The sequence below is a fragment of the Anabrus simplex genome, chromosome 1, assembly GCF_040414725.1.
Source record: "Anabrus simplex isolate iqAnaSimp1 chromosome 1, ASM4041472v1, whole genome shotgun sequence".
Lineage (NCBI taxonomy): Eukaryota > Metazoa > Arthropoda > Insecta > Orthoptera > Tettigoniidae > Anabrus > Anabrus simplex.
The window spans coordinates 852,940,653-852,952,361 of NC_090265.1; the positions used below are offsets into that span (position 1 = coordinate 852,940,653).

An 11,709-nucleotide genomic window follows, 5' to 3' on the forward strand; every position below is an offset into this window, starting at 1 on the left:
AAAATCGGTATGCAAGGTCGGGGAATAAGTCGCTACAATCTAGGTCATAAATCATTTTATTCACGCTGAGTGAAATGGTAGTTTAGGGGAAGGCCTTTTATATAATAAAGTTGTCTGTCTGTTAGGTCATCAGCCCAGAGGCTGGTTGGTTCCTCAAATAGCACCACCAAAGGTTATGCGGTTATAAGGAAACCGCAAAAACCAATGGCAGCACCAAAATGAGGCGTACTAGGCAAGACGAGGAGTGAGGTAGTTTGCCATTGCTTTCCTCACTGGGTCAGCAAGTGCTATTGCAGCACGACTGACCCTATGAGCAACACCTTTCATAGCACTCAGATGCACTAGTCGTGCTCTGAATGTCATTACTCAGCACCACCCATACCCCAGCAGCTTCCATATTGTCACAGCCATGGATGAGACTGGGACTTCGGTGGAAGCTACATTTTACTCTGGCCTGTGCCAAGAGATGGATACAAAAGTACTGTATCCATCAAGAAATGGCAGCAGGCACCATAATAAAGTTATATAGTATTAATTTCCAATCATTTATGTCTTATAAGTACATTGTTACTGTACTGGCTATGATCACAGAGCTATTCATGAATTTGGATTTGTTACTAAGTCCATATCAGCGCCGAGTCACGAGAAAATGGGTAAAGAGAATTTAATGAAAATCGGTATGTAAAGTCGGAGAATAAGGAACTACAGTCTATGCTATAAACAATTTTATAAGACGCCCTAATATCACAGAGTCGAAAGAAAACTAAATGTGAAGGCCTACAATATAGAAAGCTCATAAAATTGATCAACAATAACATTACATCGACCATTGTTTGTTGTGATGTGCTTTGTGTCTTCTGTTGCCATTCAACTCCGATAGATAGGATTACTGCTGCGTACCGAGTATTTTAAAAAATTTGCTTTATGTCGCATTGACACAGGTCTTATGGCGACGATAGGATAGGAAAATGCTAGGGGTGTGAAGGAAGCGGCCTTGGTACAGCCCCAGCATTTGCCTGGTGTGAAAATGGGAAACCATGGAATACCATCTTCAGGGCTGCCGACAGTGGGGTTCGAGTCCACTATCTCCCGAGTACAAGCTCACAGCTGCACGCCTCTAACCACACGGCCAACTCGCCCAGTCATACCAAGTGTAACAGCCTGCCTGAATATTGGCAGGAAGTAGCTGGGAAGTTAGATAATTTTCTTCTTTAGCATGCCATTCCTCTGGTTCATAAATTTTCTAATACTACTGGTACGTAACACACTGGTTCATCATAGTATTTGAGTATTCAATCCCTATTCTGAGGCACTGATTGGAATGATCAGTGTACATATTTAAGAGAATAATGGCAGAGGAGTGTTCACGGCAGTCTGTGACCTGGTCATTCCAGCTCTGGAACTTTGGACTGTTAGATCGGCATCTTAGTACTATTCGTTAAAAGTGAAAAAATGTGCGGTTTATCATTTGATCAAGTATTTTATATGATAACATTGCTTTTAATTGATACATTTCTACTGACGGTTTTGTAATGACGTATGTTGACTTCAGTTAGGAAAACCAAAAAGTCAGTCTTTCTGAGAATCCCATAGTGAATCACGGGTACATCAGCTAGTTTTTACATAAAATACCGATCAATCTAATACTCTAGTTTTTATAGTTTTAGGGAAATAAATCTGTATTCTTTATTTAGCCTATGACTTTTAGTGCCAGGAGTGTCTAAGGACACGTTCAGCTCAATTGATGCAGGTGTATTTGACCTCCATGGGCAACTCGCGCGTATGGGTCTGAGATGATTGGATGGGGGGAGGTGGTAGAGAGGGGGTGCAACCAGGTGTCGGCACATGGCCTCACTTTGCCACGTAAGCCTCCCTGCTAAAGGCTTAACAGCTACATCAGAGAGATGAATCAGCATCAATGGTGGCAAATGCCCTCACTCCATATGAACAATGTGGTGAGGTTTGGATTGAATCCAGACTTTTGGCAAGCAATCTAGTGATTAGAAATTGTATACCACCACCTCTCGTACCCTGCCAGCTAACATTCTGATGGTGAAAATGTTCTCTACCAACCGGACTAGAACCAGGTAGCCACAATGTCAGACCATTTAGACTTGTTGCCATAACGATTGTGGCCAACAAGCAGGCTTTAGAACAAGTAAAAATGTGAAATTCATATTCATATACTAAAATTATATTAACTGGTAATTAATTAATTATATTTGTAAATAATTTATAAGTATCTAAAAGCAAAATAATAACTGAAATTTATTATTATTATTTGGAAAAGTTATGACATGTAACAAATTCCCCTGTTCACAAACATCGTATGCTACTATCCAGGAGTTTCTCCTTAAAGAAATAATTATCATCATCAAGTAGTTGGAAGCTTTTTCCATGTAAGAATTCTTTAACAGAACCATCAACATATCAGGCTCTAGATCAGCTGTTCTCAAAGACTGTGCCACAAAAAAATGAGCACACGAAAACAGGCATGTGTATTAAATACTTAATAACCTTACATTAACCCTGGAGAACTGTATAGATGCAATTTGACTGAAAAATTAAGAAAGTTCTGTCAGTAATGACAGTGTTGCAACCCAGTGGTACATGTGCAGTTGCTCCCTTTTGCACTTATTGTTTAATTCAGGGAAGAATTGCAGACAAACATGCCTGTAATTTTTAATCTAAAGAACGAAATGTCTTCAGACTCTTATTTAAATGTTGGTCAGTGCAAAAAATCCTCCCATGGTTACATTGTTGAAAACTGAAATAATATGGACATAGTGAGACTGGCATCTTTCCAATAGGCCCTAGTTCATACAGTTTCCGCAAAGGTTTGTGATTTATCAGGGCTGCATCCTAGCATTTGAAATCCTTCTAAAGCAGGCTGGATGTGCTGCAATATTCCAAAAGGAGACAGTATCCTATGAACCAAAAAATGTCTGAGAACCCCTACTGTAAACATCTGAGTAAATATTCATAAAATGGTTCATCAATCTATGAATTCCTGTATTAATAATAATAATAATAGGCTAATCATCATCATCATTTCCCAACTCCAGTTTTCCAAGTGTGGTGTACAAGCATTCGCAATCTTTTCCTGTCTGCATTCATCTTCTGTTCCAGGACATCTTTCCATTTGAGACCTTTCTCCTCCACATCTGATTTTACTGTGTCTATCCAGCATTTCATTGGCCTTTTTCCTTGGTCAGCAAGGTCGAAGGATTGTCTGGAAGGTCGAAGTATTGTCTGGCAGATCTCTCGCTCTTCATTCTCATAATGCGCCCATAACATTGAAGTCTAGGCTTCTTTATTACACTGATAATAGGGACCTCAATGCCACCTACCTTCCTGTTGACTTCATTCCACATTTTGTCCTTTCGAGTAGTTTGATTCATAGTTCTAATGAATCTCATTTCTATTGCCTGAATTATGCTGTAGTCATTGTTTAGTAGAGTACATGTCTCTAAACCATATCTGAGAATTGGAACGAAGTACGTGTGGTACAGGGTGCTTTTTGTGGTATTTTGCAGTTGTAGAGTACATTTCTGACTTAATTGTAAAAGTCTGATGCTTTCTGTGTTCTGCCTAGTATTTCCTGCTTGACAGTATTGTCTTGTGCTTCCAAATTTGTGATTCCAAATTTTGTTGCTTCCAAAAAAGAGGTTTGAGTTTGTTCCTTTCCTGTTGATGGCCATTTCTAGTCTTTGTTTTACTTATCTTCATCTCAAATTTATTGAACATATTGTTCCATAATAATAATGTGTAACTGACATCCTTTTAACTAGGTCAGTTTTAAGTTACAATAGGGAGTCAGGGTGTAAACATCTTGATAAACTACCTATTATTGTTCTCCAAACACACACTGGAGGAAGCTAAATCATGGTTTAAAATAAACTGTTTTCTCCTTAATGAAGGAAAAACTCAAAACCTCATTTTTAACCTTAGAAATCAAGACTGAATTCAAGTATTATCTGCGCACTTTTTATCGATAGATTTGTGTACGGGTTTGAGGAGTAAGGAGGGAGCAATTCCGGTTCCGTAAGTACTGCCAACTGAATGGAAATGAAATCTGAATTGAATCGATAATATGATCGATCGATATGAATTTTCCTAAACCTTTGTTATCTTAAGCCAACAACTGTGTCACACACACATTATATAACATTATATAACATTTCTCGATGCGAATCATATTCCTAAAGTGAATTCTATAGTTTGGCTTTGCTGTGTAAATAACAACAGTACTAGTACGTAAAGTATACGCCAGATGTCGCACAGCGATGCATAAGCGATTCATAGTTTGTGTTTCAAAGGTTGCCAGTACGAATCTCGAAGATTGCCAACGTCGACCAAATCAGCACTAGGGTGTAAATCTATCCAGAAAAGGTGCGCAGATAATATGTTAAACTTCTTGGATTACAACTTGACATAAAGCTCATATAGGAATACCACATAAAACACATTTGTGTCAGGCTATCCCAAGTTATATACCTACTCTGTCATCTGCAGCATGTAGTAACTAAAGCATATGTGTGTTCTGCATATTTTCAGAGTATTTTTGGGTACGGTCTAACATTTTATGGAAACAATGAGCACATAGGCGATATTTTAAAGTTGCAAAAGAAAGCTATTTGCACCACTTCCAGCGTTCCCCCTTACTCTCGCTGTAAACCAGTATTCATTAAGCATTCTATCTTAACAGTCAATTTAAACGTAAAGTATGTAATCTTCTGATATGTACAGGGACATTATTTTATCTATTGGGGGGATTCTCACTCACCCGGTCGCCTGCGCTGCGAGCCTGTCTCCCGCCAAGCAATTTACCGTTATGCACTTCTCAGCACCACAAGCTCCCCTCCTATGCAGTCTGCTAAGAGCTTTATGAGCATTAAGGTTCAGTTTAGTCAAGTGTTCATCGGGCGAGTTGGCCGTGCGGTTAGAGGCGCGTAGCTGTGAGCTTGCATCCAGGAGATAGTGGGTTCAAATCCCACTGTCGGCAGCCCTGAAGATGGTTTTCCGTGGTTTCCCATTTTCACACCAGGGCTGTACCCTAATTAAGACCATGGCCGCTTCCTTCCAACTCACAGCCCTTTCCTATCCCATCGTCGCCATAAGACCTATCTGTGTTGGTGCAACGTAAAGCCACTAGCAAAAAAAAAAAGTCAAGTGTTTACGTGTTTAGCGCTCAGTGTTTTGTTCCAATGCCAGTTTCATTATGTGAGCATGTGAATATACATAATACCTTCATAAAGTACAGGAAATCTTGTGCAAAAACACACGTTGGTTGCATTACGCCAAAGTGGTTGGCAGGAGACAAGCTTGCAGCACAGGCGACTGGGCAAGTGAGAATCCCCCCCCAACAGATAATATAATATCCCTGTACAAGAAGAGTAAGCCCAGTAATGATTTGCCACGTGTCAGAACACCATACATACCTATGGTACCAGGTCATCTTGTCATCTTGACATGCCGGGGTGTAGGTTAAAGAAAACACAAAAATGTCATATGGTGTTAAGTATAACACAACATAATACATTAGGTTAAGAATTCTATCAGCTCCCATTGAACATTTTCATTTATTTATTTTTACAAACTGCTTAAGGTCGCACCGACACAGATAGGTCTTATGGCGACGATGGGACAGAAAGAGGCTAGGAGTGGGAAGGAAGCAGCTGTGGCCTTAATTAAGGTACAACCCCAGCATTTGCCTGGTGTGAAAATGGGAAACCACGGAAAACCAACTTCAGGGCTGCCGAGAGTGGGATTCAAATCTGAACATTTTCAAACGTCTTTATAAATGGTTGTTGGTAAAGAAAGCCATGGTACTTCAATGACGAGTGCATTGAAGAGGACTGGAGCGGTCTACACCAACTCTTCGAGTGTTGATTCCGAGGTGTGAAAATGGGAAACCACGGAAAACCAACTTCAGGTCTGCCGACAGTGGGTTCAAAACCGAACATTTTCAAATAACGTCTTTATAAAGGGTTGTTGGTAAAGAAAGCCATGGTACTCCAATGACGAGTACATTGAAGAGGACTGGAGCGGTCTACACCAACTCTTTGAGTGCTGATTCCGAGGTTTCTATATCTTCAGAAGGGGTATGGTCTTTCACCATATTTGCTTAAATATAATGTATATCTAGTTATTTAAATGTGCTATGTATAACTGGATTCATCAATGACATCTTTAACAATTTTTTGTTGTTGTTCTGGTATCATTTGAATGGCCACTACACATTGAACTGGATGAGAGTCCTCTGCCAGATGTTACCAGGATTCAAGGTCAAGATGAACTGACTGAGAGCGTGGATGGATAACAGCATCACTGAACCACCAATACATTTCTTCAAAATTACATTTATTATCCTCATCCCATAATTGTAACAACAGATCCTTTGTTGTGGCTGGGTCAAGACTTTGGAATTCACTTCCGCTGCTGTCAGGAACTCAACAACAAAATTTAAAATTGCATGCAGCGACTAGGCCTACCTGTTGAATACCGCTGATTGATTCCTGTGATTGGTGACGTATGATAGGTTGTGTGATTGTGGTACGCAGGCAAGTAACATTGGCATTTTACTGTACAGCTGAAGAACACTGCTGTTCTTATAATTAATATTACGTTATTATTATATTTTTATTGTTATAGAGTAAATGTACATAATATTTAGCTTTTAACTCATGTACATAGATCACTGTTTATTACCACACATGTATTTCTGTTACATTATAATGTACTGTGTTCTGTTTATGCATTGCTTATGTTTATATAACTTTTTCATTATGACTTTTTCTCATTCTTTTTTACTTTTATGCTCCAGATTTCCTTTTATCTTGCTGAAATTTGTTGAGCTTTGCTTTCCTTCTACTTTATATGTTCTCCATGTGTGTTATTTAGGTTAGTTATTCTTGACTGTATAATAGAATACCGGTAGTACTTCTCTTTTATGTATGTATTAATTTGTAATTTATGTGGTTAAGTGTAAGAGAGGGCCACAAGCCCCAACTTTGCCACTGCTAAAGTCAACTAAGTAAATAAAATAAATTAATCTGTTGTTAATCACATATTTGTCAATTTACTTTATAATTGTGTAGTTTTTACAGAGCATAAATTTATATTGATACAGAAGTGTATCCATTAGCACGTAAGATATTTTGAGGTGTATATGTTTTCATTATTGGAGTAGCTCGTATAGTTCATGTGGAGAACATCTGTACCTGTACGCCTAGATATTAATGTATTATAATAAAGGCTATTGCTCTTGTTGTTTATTGCCAAATAAATGATTCTATGATTCTATTTTGGCTGAAAATAAAAGTTGATCATTTTATTATGCCAGTGAACCAGCTGATACAACACGGCAAAAGTTCAGAACAGCTTACATTTTCCACAACACTCTCGTATTCAAGCACTGGGTTGGTATCTTGAATGCGATCCCAAGCTTGAAGCCAGTAGGAAAGTGAACTACACAGCCAATCATAAATTCAAATGTATAGTTACCTAATCTGACGATCTAATGTTTGCGCGCTGTACTATGTATATGCTCTACACACCCTAAAACCCTTTACTGGACATAAATGGAGAAGAATAACTGGAGTGATACTCTCTGAGATTCCAGCTGATGGCTGACCCTAAATGATGCACCAACATTAATTGTAATAGTAAATAGTAATAGTAAATGATCTACTGGTACTGTACCAGTCATCGCAGAGTTGCAGTTGAAAAATTGCTGCTATGCCACAAGAGAGTCCTAATTTAACATATACTAATAAAATGTTTTCCTCTGCTGACATAATGGGAGATAGTTTCAAATGACAGCACAGGTGATCTGTGCTGCTCGTTTTACCATTAGAACAACCACCTCCGTCAAAACGACTGTGCATCAATATCTCTGTTTTGTTCTCACTTAGGTCATGCCACTGCTAATTTATTACTCTCAGTTTGCCTTAAGTTCACGGGGGTTTCTTACAAATGGAGAAAATGAGGTACGGATATATCTGTCTTTAAAAACCCACTGACACGGCTGATATCAAATCCATATTCGTACGTACAAAAAGTTGGCAATCAAACTATTCGAAATACCATCAGTCTCAGCTGTCTGTACATATTTGCTCCCTCATATACCAAATATATCGTCCCTGCTCTGGCAAACTAGCGAAACTGACAAACTAAGGAATCTGTAGTTCTGAAGTTCTGGTCTAGATTTTGTTATTTATATACTGTCTACCCTCTGACAAAGTCTCACATCTGCAGCTCATTCTGTATGCCTAACACATAAAACCAATAATTAAATATAAAAATTGATTTGACATGAGTAATCACAACTTCTTTCAGCTCTCCTAACCTTTTGACAATTTTCAGATTCGTTAGTTTGCCAGAGCAGGGACGATATGATCAATTTGGTCGATACCTGTGTAATAATACGACGGATTTTAAAAACCAAATACTGCCGTTTGTCAGGTATAATATTGTAAGGTGGTCGTGGTAGTGGTGGTGCATGAAGAGTGACAGTCACAATTTTATTTTATTCATCTCTCTTCAGTATCTCATTGACAGTCGTTGATATGCATTTTAAAATTAAACAAGTGTTTTACTATGTAATATTCGTAAATCATTATGATAGTTAAACCGGGTAGTAAAATATTAACTGGGGCACTACAGATGCTATCATTAGGCCTACAACTTACACTTGATTTGGGAAACATAGAGGTTTGTTCAAGAGCAGGCTTTATTATTATTATGATTTATGCAAAAATCTGAGACTCCATTATTACTACTCACTTCTTTCTAAGTTTGTAGCAACCTGACACAGAACTGCAGTAAACACAGATAACTCACGTCCTCACGTGTACCTTTGTACTAGTTCCCGCCATTCGCATTCTGATCGAGTGTCGCCATATTCGTGAATGGAAATTTCCCGTCCTAGAGCCTAAACTTCCCGTTTACTACCTAGAAATTCCCAAACATCCCACATTATGAAGTAAAACGAAAAATTGTTAATAATCACACTTTCTTAAAGACTCATTAAAAACGGTGTGTAAGAAGAAAAAATATTTAGAGCGAAGAGGATAAGCCTGCATACATTCAGAGCTAATATATTTCTGTAACGTACCCTCTTTAGAACTCATTCCATTTCCACTAAATTTTATTTGCTTTCCTTTTTAGAAGAAATTGACACGTGGATTCTATTCAACGCCAATAACGCCTCATGGTTATGAAGTTAAAGGTTGTCCAATAAAAGAAGAGTTTTGAAATTTGAACGCTGGGATCGCTCTTAATTACCAATAGCGGCGATTGGGAATTAAAAGTGGAGGGGGGGGGGGGGGAACAAAATTACGGACAACAAAAAGTACCCGGGGTAGTCGGGCGGGAAGAAAAGCTAAAAAGTAGTACAATTTTTATGCTCTCTGGGCGAATTTCCATAGAGAGGTAAAGATTTTACCAATTTACTGCGGTAATAACAGTTTTCGAGACGTTGATTCAATACTAGACTACAGAATAAAACTTTCATCACCGGGCGAGTTGGGCGTGCGGCTGTGAGCTTGCATCCGGGAGATAGTGGGTTCGAACTCCACAGTCGGCAGCCCTGAAGATGGTCTTCTGTAGTTTCCATTTTCACACCAGGCAAATGCTGAGGCTGTGCCTTAATAAAAAAAACTTTCACCAAAGGAACAATATTACACACGTATTACAATTAAATAGAAGTACGGTGTTATTATACAATTAAAAATCAACACAAAGAAACTAATAGACAATAAAGAGACTGCCTGACAGATGAATGCGCGTGACAATCGGTGAATCATACCTCAGTGTTCTTGATCTCGGCAAAAAGACATACCTACTCCTGCTACCCTTTTTCATAGCACATGCAACGTCTCCACTTCTTAATGAGGCGCTATGCAACGAACAACATTTTGTACGTATTTCCGGTACGGTAATAATTTAAGAAAATACTCTAAAGGGATGCCTTTGCTGGCAAGATGTACTGTTTACAGTGCACTATGCCTTCTGGTATGGGCTATATTAAATTTGTTACTTTCATTTTCCTGTCTCAGTCTCATCCTTGGCTTTGACAATATGAAGGTGACCGCGGTATGAACGATGCTAGTAATACCATTCCTTATGCAGCCAGTCCCTGTTATGAATGGTGTGAAAATATCACTCATAGGGTCGGTTGGTGCATGCATTTCAGTGGGCTTGGCAGACTGATATGTGATAGCAACTTTTGGCTCGGTGAGGAAAGTAACGGGAAACTACCTCACTCCTCATTTCCCTGGTATGCCTCTTCAGTGACGCCTAGGCTATTTATGACAGCTGTTGGCGGAACTGTGGAAGATCAAACCAGCCTTCGAATTTAATACCCAACATACATAGTACACACTCAAAGAGCTAGCTGATAAGTTAACGGGACTCGTAGAACTTTTTTTTATAATTCCAATAATAATAGTTTCAGCCAGCCAAAATAGAATAAAAATAAAATGTTTTCTCGACAAAGTGGGAGGACGATTGCAACCCCCACCCCCTTAGTCGCCGCTACTGTAATTACCCGCTCCTTTCAACGTGATTTACTAGCTTTCTTGGTTGCAATAACTAATATCTCATATTATCTTTATTTAAGTAATGTTGTAATTGATTTATTGCTCTTGTTTCATGTGTTTGCATTTCATTGTTATTATAGCGCACAAAGTGTGCATTAATTAAAGACAATCAGACGTACAGAACTCAATGAGCGACTTAGATTATTTTTTTTTTTTTTTTTTTTTTTTTTTTTTTTTTTTTTTGTTTTTGCAATTAACAACGTGATAACGAGCACACAATGATTCAGCACATGTTACTTGGGTCGTGGAAAGACTTCAACTTGCAAAGCCTGTGATGGAATCCATGTACAGCCATTGAGGTCACAATGTGTCGCAGCACCTGGTTTGTATCCGCCCAAGTCTTGTTCACCATGGCCTCAGTGGAGTAAAACTCTAACCAGATTTCTTTCTTCTTCTCTTGCCTCTCTTTCATTAGCCTCTTCCAGCTGTCAGTTGATGGTAGGGAGAACTATAGTCTCAGGGTCTCGATTAGAAAATGTTCTCCGGCGAGTTCGTAGACGAGCCTTGATCTTGTGTATTTACATACGCCCAGAGTTGTCTTTAGATAGCGAACCTTGACCCTTTCCAACGTCCTAAGATCGTTCTTTGTCAACTTGTCCCAAATAACCTCTATGCCATAAGTTGGGATAGGAATTATTTTTGTGTCGAATAGCGTCTTAGCGGTTCGCATTTAAATAATGTTTGTTATTGATCTTATTCCTCTTGTTTCATGTGTTTCTTAGTGTTTCAAACACAAAAGTTTAATATTTAGATATTTAGAGTAGTGTAGCCAGGATCGGCCGATGGTGGGGTTATAGTTACAAAATGATAAGACATAATGAAGGAGCTTGTGCATGTGTGGTGAGCGCATGCATGACTGTCATAAAATACACTATGGACAAAACTGGACATTTCTGTATTCTCCCATACTAAACTAAGAGATATGTTGATAGTGGCGGACCTGGCGACCCGAACATAAAATTCAGGCAGCAAGTTTGAACTACAAAAGTTGCACGATAAAACTGATAGAAATAATGAAACTAATAATGATCTTGCTTTGTTCTACTATGAAAGTTTAATGTTATTACTGATGGAAATTATGAAACTCAATGATGATTTCGTTTTG

General features: G+C 38.6%; 1 protein-coding gene across 1 annotated transcript in view; it reads right to left on the reverse strand.

Annotated features, from left to right (window-relative positions):
* Positions 1-8,883, reverse strand: part of cutlet (chromosome transmission fidelity protein 18 homolog) — a 424,016-nt gene extending 415,133 nt beyond the window's left edge. The window contains exon 1 of the mRNA XM_067136426.2: positions 8,788-8,883. The gene's annotated coding sequence lies outside the window, so the exon portion shown is untranslated. The remainder of the gene's footprint in view (positions 1-8,787) is intronic.
* Positions 8,884-11,709: the final 2,826 nt, after the last annotated feature.